The 24,141-nt window shown below is 39.9% G+C and overlaps 1 protein-coding gene across 14 annotated transcripts in view; it reads left to right on the forward strand.

Annotated features, from left to right (window-relative positions):
- Window positions 1-24,141, forward strand: part of MEMO1 (mediator of cell motility 1) — a 144,125-nt gene that overhangs the window by 24,329 nt on the left and 95,655 nt on the right. Inside the window, exon 1 of one of the 14 annotated variants that reach the window (XM_016943938.3) lies at window positions 21,061-21,132. The gene's annotated coding sequence lies outside the window, so the exon portion shown is untranslated. 14 annotated transcript variants of the gene reach the window in all.

Here is a 24,141-nt window from a genome sequence, read left to right on the forward strand (position 1 = left end):
AGACATTTCTTTCCCCAGCTCTTTTCTTGACTTTTCTTATCCTTCAACTAACAATTTAGTTGTCACATACTTAAAGGTGCCTTTCCTGTTTTTTTGGAAGTAGTCTGTTTTCCTCTACTGCACATAGAATAGCAGTGAAGTAAATATTTCTGTTAGTTTCTTTTATAGTGTTTATCACAATTTGAAGTTACTTAAGTTGTTACTTACTGTCTGCCTGTCTCCTTTAGAATATATGCTCCAGGAGAATGTAGACCTGCCTGTCTTGTTTACTGTTCTATCTTCATAATCAGAAACAGTCCTGGTACTTAATAGGTATTTTGCAAAACTTATTAATATGTTTATAAATAGATGAATGAATGAGTGAAAAGGATATATGAAAGAAAATTATTTTGGTTACACAATAAATAATGAGTGAAGGTAACAGTTATATTATTATTATTATTATTTTTTGAGACAGTGTCTCACACTTTCGCCCAGGCTGCAGTGCAGTGGCGCAACCTCGGCTCACTGCAAGCTCCGCCTTCCGGGTTCGTGCCATTCTCCTGTCTCAGCCTCCCGACTGGCTGGGACTACAGGCCCCCGCCACCACGCCTGGCTAATTTTTTTGTTTGTATTCTCCTGTCTCAGCCTCCCGACTGGCTGGGACTACAGGCCCCTGTCACCACGCCCGGCTAATTTTTTTGTTTGTATTTTTAGTAGAGACGGGGTTTCACCGTGTTAGCCAGGATGGTCTCGACCACCTGACCTCGTGATCTGCCTGCCTCGGCCTCCCAAAGTGCTGGGATTACAGGCGTGAGCCACCGCGGCTGGCCAACAGTTATATTTAAATTTAAAAACAATAGGCAGTAGTGAGAAGGGAAGAAAGAATAGAACAGGGAGTTCCATCTGTAACTGACTGTGAATAATCTATTGAGATAACTCACAGACAAGCTATATAAGTATATATATTTATATAGTTAATAGAGTTGGGATCTTGCCATGTTGATCAGGCTGGTCTTGAACTCCTGGCCTCAAGCAGTCCTCCCATCTTGGCCTCCCAAAGTGTTGGGATTACAGGTCTGAACCACTGTGCCTGGCTGCCAAGCCAGTTATATTTATTAGTAAAGATTTTGCATAAATAACTTTGTACTGCTAGATTATTAAGTTAAACATTACATGCATATGAGGGCTTCTGGTGTATAAAATTGCTTGTGGAATATGACATTTTCTATTAATAGATGAATAAATGTGATTCTAAACAATTGTTAAAAGCCATGTAAAGGAGAGCAACACTAATTCTTGGTGGAAACTAAGTATGTAGGCTGGGTGTGGTGGCTCACGCCTGTAATCCCAGCACTTTGGGAGGCCCAGGTGGCTGGATCACTTGAGGTCAGGAGTTCACGACCAACTTGGCCAACATGGTGAAACCCTGTCTGTACTAAAAATACAAAAATTAGCTGGGCATGGTGGCGCTCGCCTGTAATCCCAGCTACTCTGGAGGCTGAGGCAGGAGAACCACTTGAACCCAGGAGGTGGAGGTTGCAATGAGCCAAGATTGCACCACTGCACTCCAGCCTGGTGACAGAGCGAGACTCCATCTCGATAAATAAATAAGTAAATGTGTAAATGAATAAGATTAAAATCCTTGCTGTTTATAATTTTCTAAGAATCATTTTGTTATTTATTTTAGGTAAACACTTTCAGCGTTTATAGATTTTATTTTAGGGACTTGGGAATGCATACCTCTTATTTTCTTAAAAAACCAGTGGGGACCATGTTTTACTGTGTTGTAAAATAGTGACACTGTCAGGATTTAGTGAGGAATTTGGTGATATTTGCCTGCTCTTTAAATGACCTCAGATTTCTGTACTATTCATGTTTATTATTATTTTAATGACCTTTTAGTTTGGAAAGATTTTAGATTTACTAAAAAGTTACAAAGATAGTACAGAATTTATGTATATTCCTCACCCATTTTCCCCTACTGTTAACATCTTACAGTAACATCTTACTCTTACATGGTACATTTATTAAAACTAAAGATAGTAGTTGGTCAGTACAATTAACTCCAGATTTTATTTGATTTCACCAGTTTTTACACTAATGTCCTTTCTTTCCTTTTTTGCTTTTTTTTGGTTTGAGACGGAGTCTCGCTCTGTCGCCCAGGCTGGAGTGCAGCGGCACAATCTTGGCTCACCGCAAGCTCTGCCTCCCGGGTTCACACCATTCTCCTCCCTCAGCCTCCCGACTGGCTGGGACTACAGGCGCCCGCCACCACGCCTCGCTAATTTTTTTGTTTGTGTTTTTATTAGAGACGGGGTTTCACCATGTTAGCCAGGATGGCTCTTGACCTCGTTATTGCCCGCCTTGGCCTCCCAAAGTGCTGAGATTACAGGTGTGAGCCACTGCGCACAGCCCACTAATGTCCTTTCTCTGTTCTAGGATCTTATCCAGGTTACCACATCGTGTTTAGTGAGCCTGTCTTTAGTCTTCTCTGATCTGTGACAAATTGTTAATTTTTCTTTGTTTTTCATGTCCAAGACAGTTTTGAGAAACACTGTCAGGCATTTTGTGAAATGTTCCTTCATTTGGATTTGTCTGATTTTTCCTCCCCACCCCTCTTAATTAGATTGGAGTTACGGGTTTTGGGGATGAATACCACAGAGGTATAATGACCTCATCATATATTGGGGTTACATTAAATTAATGTTGGTGAGGTTAACTTTGATCATTTGGTTAAGGTAGTAAGTGTTTGCCAGGTTTGTCTGTTGTAAAGTTGCTATCTTCCTTTTGCCGTATTCTGTTCTTTGGATGTGAGTCGCTGAAGTCCAACCCACACTTTGGATGAGGAAATATCTGCATACATTACTTGAGTTCTTCTCTAAGGAAGATTTGTCTCTGCCCCTCCCCCACTCAACTTATTTATATCCGTATGGACTCATGTATATTTATTTTGTACTTTGGAAGGTAATCCAATCCCACACTATTTTGTTGCTCAGAATTTTTCAGCCTTAGCTATTGGGATTATTTTTAGGTTGGTACCTGAATCCTTTTGGCATGTTCCATTCTTTGGACTTTTAAGCACTCTCTTGCTTTCTTCAAGATGCTTCAAGCTCATCTTGTATTTTCCTGCCCTGTGGGTAGAATGTTCTATTTCTCCAAGGAGCCTTGCTTTCTTTTATTGGGAAATAATATTTAGAAACAAAGATTTGGGGCCGGGCGCGGTGGCTCACGCCTGTAATCCCAGCACTTTGGGTGGCTGAGGCAGGCGGATCACCTGCGGTCAGGAGTTTGAGACCAGACTGACCAACATGGAGAAACCGCGTCTCTACTAAAAATACAAAATTAGCCGGGTATGGTGGTGCATGCCTGTAATCCCAGCTACTCAGGAGGCTGAGGCAGGAGAACCGCTTGAACCCGGAAGGCGGATGTCGCAGTGAGCCGAGATTGTGCCACCCTCACTCTGGCCTGGGCAACAAGAGCGAAACTCTGTCTCAAAAAAAAAAAACAAAAAAAAAAAAACTAAGATTTGGGCATTGAATGTGTTAATGGCTACCAGGTATCACTGCTTCTAAGTACTGTCAGGGGACAGAGACAGGAAATATATTTATTTATAGTAACTTATGTACACACATATCTCTTTCTGTATCTATCCATTTTTATGTATATTAAGATTTAAAAAAATTTTTTTTTAGGCAGAGTCTTGCTCTGTTGCCCAGGCTGGAGTGCAATGGCACGATCTTGGCTCACTGCAACCTCCGCCTCCTGGGTTCAAGCGATTCTCCTGCCTCAGCCTCTCGAGTAGCTGGGACTACAGGTGCCCATCACCACACCCAGCTAATTTTTGTGGGTTTGTATTTTTTGTTTTCTTTTTTAGTAGAGATGGGGTTTCACCGTGTTGGCGAGGCTGGTCTTGAACTCCTGGCATCAAGTGATCCACCCACCTTGGCCTCCCAAAGTGCTGGGATTACAGGCGTGAGCCACTGCACCTGGCCTATGTATATTAAACTTAACATGAGTTTGTACTCGTTTCTCCAACTCTAATCCAGTACCACAGGGCTCGTTTTACTGTTTTCCCTGTACTTATCTGTAACTTCTCTCCTCAACATTGAGAAACCTGGCTCCCACCCACCATCTACCATTCATTTTACCTATTTGTTCAATGCCAGTATACATGAAAAGCAGGTGTAGAACTGTTAACCTGTACCTCTGTTTGAAACAAATTTACCAGCTAGAGTATAAGTTTTTATACAGCTTTTGTGCCTTTAGCGTTACAATTTCTAATCAAAGCATCATTTCCCAAAGTTAAGTAACTTTGGGAAGTTCCTGAACTTTATACGTATCTTTTTTTTTTTTTTTTGAGACGGAGTCTTGCCCTGTTGCCCAGGCTGGAGTGCAGTGGCGTGATCTCGCTCACTGCAACCTCCGCCTCCTGGGTTCAAACGATTCTCCTGCCCCAGCCTCCCGAGTAGCTGGGATTACAGGCGTTCGCCTCCATGCCCAGCTAATTTTTGCATTTTTAGTAGAGACGGGGTTTCACCATGTTGGTCAGGCTGGTCTCAAACTTCTGACCTTGTGATCTGCCCGCCTCGGCCTCCCAAAGTGCTGGAATTACAGGCATGAGCCACTGCGTCTGGCCTTTTTTTTTTTTTCGAAGACAGAGTCTTCCTCTGTCACCAGGCTGCAGTGCAGTGGCATGATCTTGGCTCACTGTAACCTCCACCTCCTGGGTTCAAGCGATTCTCCTGACTCAGCCTCCCGAGTAGCTGGGATTACAGGCACCCACCACCAAGCCCAGCTAATTTTTGTATTTTTAGTAGAGATGGGGTTTCACCATGTTGGCCAGGATGGTCTCAATCTCCTGACCTCATGATCCACCCACCTTGGTCTCTCAAAGTGTTGTGATTACAGGCGTGAGCCACCGCGCCCGTCCAGTTGTATCTTGTATTTGTAATACTGTTAGATTCATTTGTCACCATCTACATTTCATCCTAGGATATCCTGACATACTGGTAAATTGTTTTGTTTGGTTAACTTGCATACATTAAAGTTCATTATTTATGATTTCAGTTATATGGGTCTGACAAATGCATAAAAATCTATTTCTTTGAAAAAAATGTGTGTATGTATAGATAATTTCTTTTAGGTGTCATTATGCCTGTTTGTAGCAGTCTGTTGCTTTCCCCCTGGTTGTTGGTTTTCAAACAAGATCCTGTGGTTGGGTGTTTGGAAAATAAATTTATTGGAATTGAGTGAAGTTAAGTCTTGAATTTTTGGTAACTTTCTTGGGAGTAAAATACATGAGTTTCCCTTGTATTAACTAAAATGTTGATTTTGTTAAGGCAAATAAATGCTTTTCTCCCTTGGTTCTTGTTTGTGGTTTCATTTGAAGTTTGAATATAGGATTAATAAATATCACAATGTTTTAGAAAAATTAGGCCAAATGTGGCAAGGAAGAACATTTGTTTGGTGATTATTTTTAACATTTGGATACATGGCTTTCATGCCACAAGTCAGATAATATATTGTTTAGGTTTTAAGGCAGAGAGATAGGTTTACGTTACCTTAAGTAGTGGAGATTTATTATGGGAAGGTAAATGACATAAAAGTCCCAACTGCTGCATAACAAGGTGTCAGGAAGACAGAGAGTGGTTGAGGAAATGGGCAGTCATTGAGGAAACCAGGGAGCTCTAACTACTTTACTCTAACTACTCCTGCTGTGGTTCTCAACTAGAGGCTGTAGTAAGAATTGTTTGTGGGGCCCTCCTTCAGATCTGTTCAGTCAGTCAGTCTTCTTTAGTAATGGGGATTGTCTATTTTCTTCTAAAACTCTGTATATGATTCTGATAAACACTTCTTCTCTACTATTTTGACATTAGGTTATTCAAGGTCAGTTTCTTCTGAATTGGTGTACGATCGACTATTTAAACTGTGTGAGGGAGATGGGAAAGAGTTGGACACTGATTAGTTTATCTAGTCACCATGTTTACTTTGTATAGAACTCTTGCTGCTGAGACTACCGTATTGGCTTCTGGCTCTTCCTGATTTAGTCATCTGTTGCTAGATGGAAGGGTCCTGTGATATTATGCCTTATATTACCATGCTTGGTACTACTTGCCTCTGCATTTGGCTGTGGTCAACAAGTAATGCAGAAGTGACTAGAAGTTACTATAGATATGGGTTTAGAGGTGGCTTTTCTGTGCAGGTAGAAGTTAAATTGAAATCCCAAACGCCGTGACGTTCTCAGTGGGAGAGTTTTCCTTTTAGAGGGAATGTATGGCTGAAATACAGTGAAAAATGTTGGAGAAGGAGGCTAAAACTATATCCTATATCATCTTATATAGGATTGGTAAAATAGTTTGTGTTTTGGCTAACACGGTGAAACCCCGTCTCTACTAAAAAAATACAAAAAATTAGCCGGGCGTGGTAGCGGGCGCCTGTAGTCCCAGCTACTCGGGAGGCTGAGGCAGGAGAATGGCGTGAACCCGGGAGGCGGAGCTTGCAGTGAGCCGAGATCGCGCCACTGCACTCCAGCCTGGGCGACAGAGCGAGACTCCGTCTCAAAAAAAAAAAAAAAAAGTTTGTGTTTTATTCTAATTATGATAGGAAGCCATGTGAAATGACAGAGTTCAAGTAAAGAAATTTGACTCATGCATTTAAAAATGTTATAATGGAGCAATCATTGAATGAAGAACAATGACTTAAAAATAAAAAAATTTAAAAATTATATATTTATTTTTATAGACAGGGTCTCATTCTGTCACCTAGTTGCTACAGTGCAGTGGTGTGATCATAGCTCATTGCAGCCTCCAACTCCTGGGTTCAAGCAATCCTCCCGTCTTGGCCTTCCAAGTAGCTGGGAATGCAGGTGTTTGTCACCACACCCAGCTAATTTTAAAATTTTTTGTAGAGTTGGGGGTCTTGCTTTATTGTCCAGGCTGGTCTCCAGCTCATGGCTTCAAGCAGTCCGCCTGCCTCATCCCCTCAAAGTATTGGGATTACAGTTGTGAGTCACCGTGCCTGGCAAAATATTTTAAAATTTCCTTGCTAATGTAACTTTGGCATCAATATAATTTAATCATTAGTTTCCGTTCTTTTTAAATTTAAAAGTACTGTTTTTAGATAACTGAGTTAAGACAGTTTCTTTCTTTCTTTCTTTTTTTTTAAATTAAGATAGTTTCTGATTTGGACTTGGATATAGTCTATCTATAGTTTGTCCATTATCTGTTATATTAATAAATGGCTAGTTTCTACATATCAGTCAATAATTATTTACTAATTACATAGTAACATTTCACAGGGAGTTGTGGGAAGTAGAAAATAAGTACAAACGAGCCCCTGCTACAGTTCAGAGGAGCCAACACTAGAAGTTATCAATATCTATCTTTAAATTGTGATTTTTCTGACAATCATCAACTAAAGCAATGGCATGGCATTCCAGTACCATGGTGTTTTTAGCTTGCTTTTTGTTTTTTAAAATTCAGACTCACAGTTTTTTAATTCTTTATTTTTTATTTTTAAAAAATTGGGATTAAAATTACATAACATTTGCCTTATTAACCATTTTTAAATGTATAGTTCAAGGCATTAAGTACATTGACATTGTGCTGTCACCACTGCTGTTTATCCATAGCAGATTCACAAATTTTGATGATTTTCTGAAAAATAGGAATTAAATATATTTTACTTAATATATGTAATTATTAATAAGTGTGAAACCTCATGTAAAGATCAGTTTAGTATTAGTTAACTTTTAGAGACAGCAAAGAAATAAAATGAACTTTAGGGATAGCTCTTGCGTTAAATGTTAGGATTCCTATATGTGATTATTGTTAATATTTTAATATCAAGTTAAACAGTTAGGCATTGTGTCCCCACCCAAATCTTATCTTGAATTGTAATCCCCAGGCGTTGAGGGAGAGACCTGGTGGGAGGTGATTGGATCATGGGTCTGGTTTCCTCCCTACTGTTCTCATCGTAGTGAGGAATTTCTCACGAGATCTGATGGTTTTATAAACGGCAGTCTCTTCTGGGCTTTTCTCTTCTCTCTCCTGATGCCATGTGAAGAAGGTCCTTGCTTCCCCCTCACCTTCTGCCACCTCCCCAGCCATGTGGACCTGTGAGTCAATTAAACCTCTTTTCTTTAAAAATTACCAAGTCTTGAGTGGTATCTTTATAGCAGTGTGAAATACATCAAGACTTTTTTTTTGGGGGGGATGGATAATCATTTCATAGAATGGTAAAATCTGGGAAAATGTGATTCCGTAGGCAAAGTATTGCCTTATGAAAAAAATTTTGAGACATACCTAATGTGTAAAGATGGCCATAATAGAAGTAAATTATTAAATGTTGCTTGGGAAAATACATTTCAAAAGAAAAAAGATACTGAATAACAAGGAGACAAATTAATGGTATCCAGTGTTTGGGGCTTTGCTCAAAATGAGAATATGCATTTTAGGCCAGGCACGGTGGCTTAAGCCTGCAGCCCCAGCACTTTGGAAGGCCAAGGTGAGAGGATCACTTGAGGCCAGGTATGGGCAACATAGCAAGACCCCATCTCTACCAAATATTAAAAAACTAGCCGGTCATGGTGGCGTGTGCCTGTAGTCCTAGCTACTCGGGAAGCCGAGGTGGGAGGATTGTGTAAGCTCAGTGAGCTATGATGATCATGCCACTCTGCACTCCAGCATGAGTTTCTGGATTCTCTTTAATAATTATAGCCAACATTTTTTGAACCTTTACTATATGCCAGGCATTTGCACTTGCATTTCTCTTTTATTTTATTTTTTTTGAGACAGAGTCTTGCTGTCTTGCTCAGGGTGGAGTGCAATGACCTGATCTCGGGCTCATTGCAACCTCCTCCTCCTGGGTTCAAGTGATTCTCCTGCCATAGCCTTCTGAGTAGCTGGGATTACAGGTGCCCACCACCACGCCCAGCTAATTTTTGTATTTTTAGTAGAGATGGAGTTTGACCATGTTGGCCAGGCTGATCTCGAACTCCTGACCTCAAATGATCCTCCCGCCTTGACTTACCACAGTGCTGGGATTACAGGTGTGAGCCACCGTGCCTGGCTGCATTTCTCTTTTAATACAGCGGTCATATGAAGAAACTGAACCTTGGGTTGTTCAAAGTCATGTAGTTGGTGCTGGTTTTTCAACCAGGTGACTCTGCAGTTGGAGCTCTTAATCACCATGTCGTATTGTTTGTTTTAATAAAGCATAAGTTTTAATAAAGCAATATCCTAGATTATTAACCATGTATGTTTACTTGAATATAAAATATTAGAAAATAATTTAACTCATACTACATATTTTATTTTGTGAAGTTTCATAGTGTAAAATAAAAGTAAGGGTATGCTGGGCATGGTGGCTCATGCCTGTAATCCCATCATTTTGGGAGGCTGAGGTGGGTGGATCATTTGAGGTCAAGAGTTTGAGACCAGCCTGGCCAACATGGTGAAATCCCACCTCTAACAAAAAATGCAGAGATTAGCCAGGCATGGTGGTGGCGGTGACAGTGGTAGCGCACACCTGTAGTCCCAGCTGCTTGGGAGGCTGAGGCAGGAGAATCGCTTGTACCTAGGAGGCAGAGGTTGTGGTGAGCTGAGATCGTGCCACTGTACTCCAGCCTGGGTGACAGAGTGAGAACCTCTCTCAAAATAAATAAATAAATAAAATAAGTAAATAAATAAATTAATTAAAAGCAAGATAATTTTAAGAAAATTCTCTAATGTGTAAAATTAAAGATGTTGTTTTCCTGCGGTCATCATTGTGACTTAAGGTTAAAGATTTTAGCCATGCATGTTGCTTAAACTATACAGTGCACATGATTGAATGTTACTCTTGTAAATAATATTTTTCAAGCATGAGAAGTCCTAAACCTTCAGTGGCTCCCCATTGACTGTCTGTCTATACAGAAAATGAGCAAACTGCTTAACCTAGGTTTTAAAGGGGTCAGCTATTCCAGCTTTCCCTTTCTCAACTATGCAGGTTTTTGTTCATGGCTTCTTTCTGTTTGAAATACCCTGCCATCTTCTGCTTCTCTATTTCTGCTTTCTAGTTTATCCCTTTTTCTTCCCAACATTTTCCTTCTTCTGAACTCTAAATCCTTTATTAGGTGCTGTATATATCCTACCTTGTTTTATTTAGTTGTTTACCCAACTAGATAGGTCTTTTGATGGAAACGGCTGTTGCTGGTGCTTTTTTGTAGTTAGTGTCCTATACACAAAGATCTCAATAATTGCTTGCTGGTAAAGAGGATAAGCCATATATGCAGTCTCAGTAATGTTGCTTAATTAACATTTTCATTTTGTTCATCCTGTCTCATAATTTCAGATTATAAAATCTGAAAATATATATTCTTGCTTGAAATATTTTGGTGTTTAATTTCATCAGGAAATGAAAGACTCTCTAAAAGAAAAAAAGCTATATTTTGTATTGATTAGCAAAAATAGCAAAAAAATTATGATCATAGTAATATGTGAATTTTTAGAAATGAATATTCTCTTGACAGTTGAGATATTTAATTATCCTTACTTTATATTGGTTCTGAAAATATATTCTTTCTTTTTTTTTTTTGAGACAGTCTTGCTCTGTCACCCAGACTGGAGTCCAGTGGTGTGATTTCAGCTCACTGCAACCTCTGCTTCCCAGGTTCAAGTGATTTTCATGCCTCAGCCTCCTGAGTAGCTGGGATTACAGGCATGTGCCACCACGCCTGGCTAATTTTTGTATTTTTTGTAGAGATGGAGTTTCACCATGTTGGCCTGCCTGGTTTCAAACTCCTGGCCTCAAGTTACCTGCCCTCCTCAGCCTTCCAAAGTGCTGGGATTACAGGTGTGAGCCACCATGCCTGGCTGAAAATATATTCTTTATAGTTCTGAATTATACTTTCTAAGTTTGGAATGTACATGGAGAAAGCATTTAAGTTTAGCTTTTTTGTGCTGTTAGTGTTTTTCTACTTCCAACTCTATTTAAAAATTTTAAACTGTGAGAATTTGCTTCCCCATTTGATACTTTATCTTTTCCTCATCCATTGTTCAGTTGTGGAGTACTAATCTCAGGGGAAACATTTATTAAAAGTAATTGCAATTAAATTAGCTGGGTATGGTGGTGCACATCTGGAATCCCAGCTACTCGGGAGGCTGAGGCAGAAGAATCACTTGAATCTGGGAGAGGTTACAGTGAGCTGAGATTGTGCCACTGTATTCCAGCCTGGGTGACAGAGTCAGAATGTCTCAAAAAAGCAAAGAAAAGAAAAAGGAAATTTACTATATTAAGAGTCTTAGTTGGAATTAAAATTTCATATTCATAATTTATGGGCCACTTGAAGAGAAAGTGATTTGTATGTACAGTCCAACTCTGGACATTGTGGGTTCTTTTTTAATTGTCTCTATATTTTTAATATATGAGTGTATTTTTTAGTAATTTTTAGGAATGTGACTTGTTAGCACTAATGCTTATTTGGACATCATTTTCAGCATTTTTGATTTTTGCCACATTTTTTTTTTTTTTTTTTGAGACGGAGTCTTGCTCTTTCGCCCAGGCTGGAGTGCAGTGGCCCGATCTCAGCTCACTGCAAGCTCCGCCTCCTGGGTTCACGCCATTCTCCTGCCTCAGCCTCCCGAGTAGCTGGGACTACAGGCGCCCGCCACCACGCCCGGCTAATTTTTTTCTATTTTTAGTAGAGACGGGGTTTCACCGTGTTAGCTAGGATGGTCTCGATCTCCTGACCTCGTGATCCGCCCGCCTCGGCCTCCCAAAGTGCTGGGATTACAGGCGTGAGCCACCGCGCCCGGCCGATTTTTGCCACATTTAAATGTATCAGAGTTTAGACTCCTTTCTTAGCTCATCATTAAAGTGTTCTGCTTCTTAGGAAGAAATGAAACTAGGACACTACTGTCTTTTTTTCTAGGTACACACTAATGGATGTGGAAGCTAAGTGCTGTACTCTTGAGATCTGGGTGGCACCTCCCATGTGTCTAGGAGATAGAGTATGGGTTCAAGAGGAGTATGGGCTTTTACATAACTGGTCCCCAAAAGTCCCAAAATGTTTATGTATTGCCTGCTGACTCCTCTGACCGTCACAGAGATCAGGAGATGAGAATTTTCTTCAAACTCTAGTTTTGTCTAAAGGAGCTTTGTCTCAGGAGAATGCATAATTTAGGTATCATCCTACTTACCAAACTGGTGTGCATGTGTATTTCTTTTTAAATAATTCTTTTACATTAGTTTTACTTTCCTTTTGCAGACTAAGTAGGAATAAACGTTATTTATTTATTTGTTTGTTTTTTTGAGATGGAGTTTTGTTCTTGTCACCCAGGCTGGAGTGCAGTGGCACGATCTTGGCTCACTGCAACCTCTGCCTCCCAGTTTCAAGCGATTCTCCTGCCTCAGCCTCCCGAGTAGCTGGGATTACAGGTGCCCGCCACCACGTCCAGCTGATTTTTTGTATTTTTAGTAGAGATGGGGTTTCATCATGTTGGCCAAGCTGGTCTCAAACTCCTGACCTCAGGGGATCCACTTGCCTCAGCCTCTCAAAGTACAGGGATTACAGGCATGAGCCACTGCGCCCTGCCAATTTTTTAAAAAATTTTCATGGTATTCCTCTTATGGCTTAAGAAAATAATCAGCAGAGTACCCCTTAGAACTTTTATGATTTCACTACCAATTTTTTTTTGGTTTGTTTTTTGGTCCTTTTAGAGATGTATTTTCACTCTTGTTGCCCAGGCTGAAGTGCAATGGCGCAATCTTGGCTCACTGCAACCTCTGCGCCTCCCCGCAACCCTGGCCCCCCTGGGTTCAAGTGGTTCTCCTTCCTCAGCCTCCCAAGTAGCTGGGACTACAGGCGCATACAACCACGCCCGGCTAATTTTTGTATTTTTAGTAGAGACAGGTTTTCACCATGTTGGCCAGGATGGTCTCCATCTGTTGACCTCGTGATTCACCTGCCTCAACCCCCCAGAATACTGGGATTACAGGCGTGAGTCACCGTGCCCAGCCGCAAATGTTTTAATTGTTACTTAGAAGCAAATTTGAGTCATTGGAAAAGTATATAACACCTTAAATATTCATTACATAAACCATCTTGTCAGGGATAAGTACCTTGGTTTTCTTAAATAAGTATATTTTGAATGTAAAACTGAAAGTGTGATTTTCCAACCAATATATTATAGTAATTGGCATTAAGTGTTGCACATTTAAATTATTAACTGCAAATGATGTCATAAATTGATCTAACTTTGTTGATTATCAGGCAAAAACATGGTGAATAAAGGAAGTGCCCCTATTTTTGTATTACAGAGGAAGTTAGCATGTTTTGTGAATATCCATGATATTAAACTGTTACAAAAGATTGGAGGGAGGGAGGGAGCGAGCGAGGGAGAAACAATTAGCAGTTTGTGCTTTAACTAATTTTTTATTTTTATCATACTTATGAACTCCTGTAAAAAGATTTATCTAAATTGTCTTTTTTCTTTGTTGGTTTTATTGAGGTGAAATTCATATAATACAAATTAGCAATTATAATGTGTGTATTTCATTGACATTTAATACATTCACAATGTTGTGCAACTACCACCTGTATCAAGTTTCAGAACATTTTTCTAACTCCAAAAGAAAACCCCTATTAAGCAGTCACTCTCCTTTTCCTCCTCTTATCCCCCATAAACCACAAATCTGCTTTCTGTCTCTATGGATTTAGCTATTTTGGATATTTTACATAAATGAAATGGTATTGTATGTGACTTCTTGTGTCTGGCTTCTTTCACTTAGCATGGCACTTTCAAGGTTCATTCACATAGTAGCATATATCAGTACTTCATTCTTTTTTATGACTGAATAATACTTTATTGTATGTATATAACACATTTTGTTTATCCATTTATCTGCTGACGGACATTTCAAAAGACTCTTCCACCCTTTGGCTTTTGTGAATAGTGCTGCCATCAGTATTTGTGTAGAAGTATCTCTGTTTAAATACCTGCTTTTAATTCTTTTTTTTTTTTTTTTTTTTTTTCTTCCCGAGGCAGAGTCTTGCTCTGTCACTGAGGCTGGAGTGCAGTGGCATGATCTTGGCTCACTGCAACCTCCGTCTCCTGGGTTCAAGCAATTCTCCTGCCTCAGCCTCCCAAGTAGCTGGGATTACAGGCACCCGCCACCACACATGGCTAATTTTTGTATTTTTAGTAGAGACGGGGTTTTTTCACCATGTTGGCCAGGCTGGTCTCGAACTCCTGACCTCAGGTAATCCACCCACCTCGGCCTCCCAAAGTGCTGGGATTACAGGCATGAGCCACTGTGCCCAGCCTGTTTTTAATTCTTTTAGATATATACCTAAGAGTGGAATTGGTGGGTCAGTGGCAATTCTGTGTTCAACATCTTTAGGAACTGACAAACTTTTCCACAGTGACTGCACCATTTTAGAGTCCTACCAGCAATATATGAGGATTCTAGTCTGTCTCTTAGCTGTCACTTGCCATTTTCCCTTTTTTAAAAATAACCGTCCTAGTAGGTATGAAGTGGTAGCTCATTGTGGTTTGATTTACATTTCCATGATGGCTAAAGAGGATGATCATCTTTTCATGTGCTTATTGGTCATTGTATTTCTTCCTTGGAGAAATGTCTATTTAAGTCCTATGCCCATTTTAAAATTGGGTTGTCTCTTTTGTTGTTGAGTTGTAAGAGTTCTGTATATATTCTGAGTATTAATCCTGTATGTGATTTGCAAGTATTTCCTCCCATTCTGTAGGTTGTCTTAGCTTTCTTTTTGAGATGGAGTCTCACTCTGTTGCCTAGGCTGGAGTGCCGTAGCACGATCTTGGCTCACTGCAACCTCCATCTCCTGGGCTCAAGCAATTCTCCTGTCTCAGCCTCCTGAGTAGCTGGGACTACAGGTGCACACTACTATGCCTGGCTAATTTTGGTATTTTTAGTAGAGAAGGGGTTTCACCATGTTGGCCAGGCTGGTCTAGAACTCCTGACCTCAAGTGATCCACCTGCCTCGGCCTCCCAAAGTGCTGGGATTATGGGGGTGAGCCACTGCATTTGGCCCATACTATTCTCTTATCCTTTTCTGTAAGGTAATTAGTAATGTCTTTATTAAATTGGCTTTTAAGTAGAGCTTTTAATTTTTTGTTGTTGTTATATCATTTCTTAATTTGGTATGTTTTTGACACAGCCAGCTTTGTTTCACTTGCTTCAGAAGGTGGGGAATTGAAAACGAATGAGTAATACAACATCCAAAAGTTACTTTGTACTGGATTTTCTGTATATGAGTTCAAAGAAAGGTTCATCAGACCAGCAGACCATCTCTCTGCTACATCAGTTATAGAAACATTTGAGAGATTATTATAAACAAAGGTATTTCACATATAATTTTGTGTAGTGCTGTTCCTAGTCTGTGCCTTTCTGAATCTTGTAGTATAAGGCACTTGATATAATTTTATATTATTGAATCTTCCACATGCTGGATTTTAGTTATATTTCTTTTCTTTTCTTTTCTTTCTTTTTTTTTTTTTTTTTTGAGACAGAGTCTCGCTCTGACGGCCAGGTTGGAGTGCAGTGGCATGATCTTGGCTCACTGCAACCTCTGCCTCCTGGGCTCAAGCAATTTTCCTGCCTCAGCCTCCCGAGCAGCTGGGATTATAGGTGTGTGCCACCACGCCTGGCTAAGTTTTATATTTTTAGTAGAGATGGAGTTTCACTATGTTGGCCAGGCTGGTCTTGAACTCCTGACCTCAGGTAATCCTCCCACCTCGGCCTCCCAAAGTGCTGTGATTACTGGCGTGAGCCACCTTGCCCGGCCTTAGTTGTATTTCTTTAAATTAGGTTTTTGTGCCTGTAGTTCCAGCTACTTGCAAGGCTGAGGTGGAAGGTTTTTTTGAGCCTAGGAGTTCTAGTTCAGCCTGGGCAACATAGCAAGACTCTATCTCTAAAAATAATAATAAAAAATAAAGGGTTTAGGCTGGGCACGGGGACTCATGCCTATAATCCCAGCACTTTGGGAGGCCACAACAGGAGGATCTCTTGAGCCCAGGAGTGCAAGACCAGCCTGGGCTACAAAAAATTAAAAACAAATCATCTGGGCATGGTGATGCAAGCCTGTAGTCCTAGCTCGCTGGGAGGCTGAGTTGGGAGGATCCCTTGAGCCCAGGAGGTCGAGACTGCAGTAAGCTATGAATGTACCACTGTACAACAGCTTGGGCAACAGAGCAAGACTCTTTTTCAAAAAAAAAAGGTTTATGCTTACATTTTTCTGGGTGACTGTGCCTATGTTAGGTTTATGCCTAAGAAAGAGGGCCTACAATCTTTATAATTTAACAGCAAACATATCCTGCAGATGGTAAGAGATCCATATGAATGCATCAATGAGTAAATTAAAACATCTGAAAATGTAACAACAGCAAAATATTAAGGTGGCTTTTGGAGAGAGTTAAACTCTTTTGGTCTAATTTGTAGGTAATTATATGAAATATCTTTGTTTTATTTTGAGATGGAGTCTCGCTCTGTCACCCAGGCTGGAGTGCAGTGGTGTGATCTTGGCTCACTGCAACCTCCACCTTCTGGATTCAAGCGATTTTCCTGTTTCAGCCTCCTATGTAGCTGGGATTTCAGGTGCCTGCCACCATGTCCAGCTAATTGGTCTATTTTTAGTAGAGACGGGGTTTCACCACGTTGGCCAGGCTGGTCTCAAACTCCTGACCTCAAGTGATCCCCCCACCTCGGCCTCCCAAAGTGCCGGGATTACAGGCGTGAGCCACCGTGCCGGCTGAATATCTTTGAACCTGCAATGTTGTTAAAGTGGTCAGTGGTATTAATAAAAAGTGTTCTGCGTATGCATTTGTCCTTTTTTTTTTTTTTTTTTGCTTCATCCTGGTGGGAATGATAGTGCATTTTGCGTGTCAATGAGAACTATACAGTTTGGTTAAAAAAAAGATGATAACAGATAGTAAACCTAAGACTCATCATTAAGCCAGGTTGTATAACAGTGTCTAACATAGAATAGGTGTTTAATAAATGTTTGATTCAATAAAAAACCATGAAACTGCTTGAGTAGTTGGCTAAAATAAAAACGAGGCTGAGATCAACTAAATTAGAATTATGTCCTTTAAACAAGCTACATTTTCTAATACCATAATAAGATTACTGTAGCAAATGTAAAAGTGTCGTGAGATCACAGGGGCAGAATTGTCCCTCTGGAGAGAGGGCTATTGAAAATTACGAAAGAGAGGCCGGGCGCGGTGGCTCATTCCTGTAATCTCAGCACTTTGGGAGGCCGAGGTGGCGGATTGCTTGAGGTCAGGAGTTCAGACCAGCCTGGCCAACATGGTGAAACCCCATCTCTACTAAAAATACAAAAATTAGCAAGGTATGATGGTGCATGCCTGTAATCCCAGCTACTCAGGAGGCTGAGACAGGAGACTTGCTTGAACCTGGGATGGGGAGGTTACAGTGAACTGAGATGGCGCCACTGCACTCCAGCCTGGGCAAGAGAGCAGGATTCTGTCCCCGTCCCCTGCCAAGAAAAAAGAGAAAAGTGAACTTGTGTTATATTTATTACAAAAGTAATTCAGGTAAGTTATAGAAAATTTAGAAAATACTGTGGCCAGGCACAGTGGCTCACGCCTATAATCCCAGCATTTTGGGGGGCCAAGGTGGGAGGATTGCTTGAGACCAGACTGGGCAATATAGTAAGACCCCTTGTCTTTAAAAAAAAAAGTTAATTGGGTGTAGTGATGCATCCCTGTAGTCCCAGGTACTTGGGAGGCTGAGGTGGGAGGGTTGCTTGTTTCCAGGAGTTTGAGGTTACAGTGATTGTGCCATTGCACTCCAGCCTGGGCAACAGAGAGAGAGAGCCTGTCTTAAACACACACACACACACACACACACACCCCCCCAGAAAAGATTTAGAAAGTATAGATAAATATAAAGCTGAAATAAGTCACTTGTTATCCTAATATCTTTTTTAAACTTTTTTCTGTCTATAAAAATGAGATCATTATACACATATGTGTGATATATATGTGTATACACACATATATGTATATATACACATGTATATATGTATACACACACATATATACACATGTGTATATATATACGTATCACATATGTGTATAATGTGTATATATACACACATATCACACATGTATATACGTGTATATATATTATGTATAAAGCAGGATATATATATATAGCTTTGTAGCCTGCTTAAATCACTTACCAGTAAGACTAACATGAGACTTGGTGCTGAAATACTGGAGATTAGGAATCCTGCCAGAAAGTTTCCTGTGTATTTAATATAGTCTTACTTATCAAATGGCCAGCTGGATATAGTGACTAGATTTTCCTGTGTATGGAATAGACATTATTGGGAAAATTGGTTTGTCCATATCATTTATTTAAAATCACAGTATTAATAATATATATTATGCACATATGGTAGTCTACTTACCTACTTGTTTGGTATTTTAAACTTCTTAATTTATCAACCATTTTTTTAACTTTTACTTTAAAATTAACAATTTTATTATAAATATGCTGTAAACTGCATCAGGACTTTTAAAGTATTTTCTAGTTTATGAGAAGAAAGAGTTAAAAATGGAATGGAAATGTCCTCTTTAGAGAACATATTTACTATCTAAAATTCTGTGATGTCCATCTATGATGGACAACAATGACAAATTTGAATGAAAACAAAAAAACAAATAGACATTGAATTGTGAAACAAACAGAACACTTAATTTATATGTTAGGAATTTTTGGGAAAGCATGGAGATTGGAATGCAAGGATATGGACTGAAGAGTAGTTTTGTTGTCAGGGAAACAATTGAAAGAAAAGGAGACCTCCTTTGTAATTAATCTGACACTTCTTGGGGGACTTGTCATTGTGCAATTTGGTCACTAACAGAACAGAGGCTGCACATTAATTAACTGGACTGTTTGCTACCAGGAGGTGTCCATAATACTAGAAATCTACTCATACTATTAGTAGTGGCAAATAGTGCAGGATTTAGGGAATTCTGGGTCAGGATATCAGCATGAGAGCTCCTGAACATAGTTCTACCATTCCATGGTGGAAGTGTTTGCAGTCAGCCCCACTTGGGTGTAGACATCTTTGGGCCCCTTGGTGTTAGTTGAAGCCAGAAGGAGCTCAGATCTGCAGATGCATCCTATTCCCGTATTTCCCCTACAAAGCATTTTCATCATTCCTTTTTTTATAGATGAGGAAACTGGCTCAGACAGATGTTCATTGGTTTGAGAACGCTCCCAGAAATTCTGCTTCAGTCTTTCTGGGTCAGCCTTTGGAGAGTCTTAATTTTTATTAAGCACAGCAGCTAATTCTATTCTATTTGGCTCTTGACCTACAGATTGAGACACACAGGTAGGACTCCTGACTTTTGGTTGGCCATTGTGAGTTTTTACTTCCATTTTTCTTTTTCTCCAGAAAAATGCTTACCCATCATTGCGAGTTTTGATTCGTATTATCTAAGTATGTTGGTCAGTCTCTCATTCTTCCAAGGCCTCAGATGACTCTCCAAGATAATATTTGAAGATAGAGGTTATAATAATTGCACAATAACTACTTTCTGTACTTTACATAAACAATTTTTAAAAAATGCGTGTCTGTGTTTAGTGGGGAAAAAACCTCCCACTAAACACAAACAGACATTTTCAAAAATCTATTAAGTTTTACTAAGAAATTATACTTTTATTAGGCCGGGCATGGTGGCTCATGCCCTGTAGTCCCAGCACTTTTGGTGGCCAAGCTAGATGGATCACTTGAGCCCAGGAGTTTGAGACCAGCTTGGACAACATCGTGAAACCTTGTCTCTACAAAAAATAATTAGCCAGGTGTGATGGTGCGTGCCTGCAGTCCCCAGTTACTTGGAAGGCTGACATGGGAGGATTGCTTGAGCCCGGAGGTCAAGGCTGCAGTGAGTCGTAATTATGCCACTGCACTCCAGGCCAGGTGACACAGCAAGACCCTGTCTCAAAGAAAAAATTATAGTTTTATTAAAAATAGTTACTGACTATTGGCCAGGCGCGGTGGCTCACGCCTGTAATCCCAGCACTTTGGGAGGCTGAGGCAGGCGGATCACGAGGTCAGGAGATCGAGACATCCTGGCTAACATGGTGAAACCCCGTCTCTACTAAAAAATACAAAAAAATTAGCTGGGCGTGGTGGTGGGCACCTGTAATCCCAGCTACTCAGGAGGCTGAGGCAGGAGAATGGTGTGAACCAGGGAGGCGGAGCTTGCAGTGAGCCGAGATGGCGCCACTGCACTCCAGCCTGGGCAACAAAGCGAGACTCCGTCTCCAAAAAAAAAAAAATAAATAAAATACTGACTATTGACTGGTAAATGATTGGGACCTATTAATATTTCTCACACAGCAATTTTTATTTAATGAAATTATGTCAATAACTACAAAACAGTTTAGTATGGATTACTATTTCTGTCCTTTATAGAACAAAGTCCTGTATTATCCTATATTTATACAAAGCTTTTTTAAATTATAAAAATACTTGGTTATTATAGAAAAAGTTTGAACGTATAGAGATGACAAAAGAAAGTATTCATAATTTGACACCCCAGAATAATCACTGAAAGCATATTGGTGTACATCATTTACAAATGTGGCAGTGTTTACTCAGGTTGTTTTCAACATAAATACAATATTTTTCCAAAGATTTTATTTTATCTCTCTTTTTATTTTTTTCATTTTTTTTTTTTGAGACAGAGTCTTGCTCTGTTACCCAGGCTGGAGTGCAGTGGTGCGATCTAGGCTCACTGCAACCTCTGCTTCAGCGGAAGTTCAAGTGATTTTCCTGCCTCAGCCTTCCAAGTAGCTGGGACTACAGGTGCGTGCCACCATGCCTGGCTAATTTTTGTATTTTTGGTAGAAAGGGGGTTTCCTCATGTTGGCCAGGATGGTCTTGAACTCCTGACCTCAAGTGATCCCCCTGCCTTGGCCTCCCAAAGGGCTAGGATTATAGGCGTGAGCCATCGCGCCTGGCTAGACCTAGTTTTAATGGCAAATAGTTATTAAAGACAGTTCATACTTACTATTCGTCTTTCAGAAGAAAGGTGTCTACTTGAAACTCTAATGACAGATCACCGAATAACCAGTAGTGGTAACTAACACTGGCTGGTAAGTGAGAACTTAGTAAAATTCTGTTCATCCTAAAATAAGTCTCTATTTAAACAGTGGAGGTATACAGAGCCATTTTTGTAAGTATTATATGGGAATGAAGGGATGGTATTTGGAAAGAGGCGCTAACTGCATGTAGACTTGTGAGAATTTTTGCTAGTTTTCTCACTTTTTGAATGAGGAGATTGGGCCAGTTGAGCTCTTGTTTGTTTAGTACTTTAGGAAAGGGTGGAAAGAGTTGGCTTTTAGCAAACATATGTTTAATATGTGTTATTCCATTTAATGCTTAACCACTCCATATAAAGTAAGTGTTTTATCCTCATTTTAAAAATTTTAATTTTATTTTATTATAAGTTCTAAGGTACATGTGTAGGATGTGCAGGTTTGTTGTAAACGTATGCCATGGTGGTTTGCTGCACCTGTCAACCCATCACCTCGGTATTAAGCCTGGCATGCATTAGCTATTTTTCCTAATGCTGTCCCTCCCACAACCCCCTGACAGGCCACAGTGTGTTGTTCCCCTCCCTGTGTCCATGTGTTCTCATTGTTCAGCTCCTACTTATAAGTGAGAACATGCAGTGTTTGGTTTTCTGTTCTTGCATTAGTTTGCTGAGGATGATGGCTTCCAGCTTCATCCATGTCCCTGCAAAGGACATGATCTCATTCCTTTTTATCCTCATTTTTATAGATAAGGAAACTGAAACTTAAAAGAGTTTTGTTTAGGTCACATACCCAGGTATTTCTGGCTTTATCTTCATTTCTTTCCCTTATATTTACATTGTTCTCATTTATAATATTCTTTCCAACTCTAAAATTGTGGTTCTGTAACAGTGGAAAGAACACTGTAATGAACCCTCATTTACCCCATTTACAAGATTGTTATCCTATGGCCGACTTGTTTCATCTGTACCCCTTTATAGTTGCCTCCCAGCATTAGTTTCTCCCACCACATTACTTTGACACAGAACTCACCATTCCCTCCCTCCCTTCCTCCCTGCGTCCCTCCTTCCCTCCTTCCCTTCTTCCCTTCCCTTCTCTTCCCTTCCTTCCCTCCCTTTTTTCCCTCCCTTTCTTCCCTTCCTTTCCTTTCTTTCTTTTTTTGATGGAGTTTCGCCCTTATTGCCCGGGCTGGAGTGCAATGGTGCGATCCTGGCTCACTATAACCTCTGCCTCTCCGGTTCAAGCGATTCTCCTGCCTCATCCTCCCAAGTAGCTGGGATTATAGGCATGCGCCACCACTCCCGACTAATTTTGTATTTTTAGTAGAGACAGGGTTTCATTATGTTGGCCAGACTCGTCTCAAATTCCTGACTTCAAGTGATCCACCTGCCTCAACCTCCCAATGTGTTGGGATTACAGGGGTGAGCCGCCACACCCAGCCTCACCATATCATTTCATCTGCAGACATTTCAGTATATAGCTCTAAAAGAAACTTGAACACCTGTGAAAAGAAGGGACTACAAATAAAAAAAGAAACTATTTTGTAAAAATTTAAAACATAACCACAATACTATTATCACTGTAAAAACAACAGTTCCTTCCTGTCTACTCAGTGATTTTTATTTAATTTTAATTTTAATTTTTATTATTTATTTATTTATTTGTTTTTTGAGATGGAGTTTCGCTCCTGTTGCCCAAGCTGGAGTGCAATGGCGGAATCTCGGCTCACCGCAACCTCCGCCTCCCAGGTGCAAGTGATTCTCTTGCTTCAGCCTCCCGAGTAGATTACAGCTATGCGCCACCACACCTGGCTAATTTTTTTGTGTTTTTAGTAGAGACGGGGTTTCTCCATGTTGGTCAGGCTGATCTCGAACTCCTGACCTCAGGTGATCCACCCGCCTCGGCCTCCCAAAGTTCTGGGATTACAGGCGTGAGCCACCGCACCCGGCCTACTCGGTGATTTTTATAATTTCTTTTTAAACTGCTTGAGATTCATGTAAGACCCCATACATTTTAATTAGTTGGTATGTCTGTTAAGTCTTTAATCTACACATTTCACCTCTATCTCACTTTCTCGTTTTCTTGCATTAAAAAAAAAAACTGTGTTTGTGTGTGTGTTTGTGTACATGTATGTGTATGTATAAAGAAACTGGGTTTTGACTTTCAGACACCCTCATACCGTGGAGGCTGTGATGGTGTTCAACGTTTTTCTGTCTCATGTATTTTATACAATTTGGTAATTTGATTTAGAGTATTACTGTCTAATATAACGTAAGCCATAAATTTAAGCCATATATAATTTGAATTTTTCCATATATACTTTTTTAAAAAGTGAAAAGAAACGGGTAAAATTGGTTTGAATAATATTTTTATTTGACCCAGTATATCCACAATGTTATTATTTCAACATATAATCAATGAAATTAATGAAGTATATTGCATTCTTTTTTTGGTATGAATCTTAGAAATTTGGTGTGTATTTTATACTTACAGCACATCTCAGTGTTAGCCACATTTCAAGTACCCAGTAGCAGTATGTGGCTAGTGACTCCTGTATTGAACAGCACAGATTTAGAGAACTGATCAGTCAGGCTTTTTGTTTTTATGTCAGGAAATAGAGAATGCCTGACTCTCTTGGTGTGGTGTTATTGGCAGCCATTCATGAACATTGTTTTTATCTATTGATTTATTAGGGCTTGCAAAGTGGTGATATTTTATCCTTCTACCTTCATTTATTATCTGTAATACTTATCTAAAGGAATACTTCCCAACCTTGACTATTTGGTCACACCCCCGTCACCTGCCAAAAAACCCTACACAGTTCAAATAGAAAAAGGATAAATAATGCTTGACCTTTTTCTTTTATTTACCAGTTTTCCAAATAATGAATTTGTTTCCTACCATTGTCCAAAAGTAACTGGGGAATATTTTGTTTTCAACTGTCATAGATATTTTAGCTTTCCTTGCTTCTTGGAATATTAGTCAGTGTCCTTCAGAGAAACAGAACCAGTAGGGTATGTGTGTCTACACCTTTATAACTATATTTGTATCTATATCTATCTATATCCC

The sequence above is a fragment of the Pan troglodytes genome, chromosome 12 (genome assembly GCF_028858775.2).
Source record: "Pan troglodytes isolate AG18354 chromosome 12, NHGRI_mPanTro3-v2.0_pri, whole genome shotgun sequence".
Classification (NCBI taxonomy): domain Eukaryota; kingdom Metazoa; phylum Chordata; class Mammalia; order Primates; family Hominidae; genus Pan; species Pan troglodytes.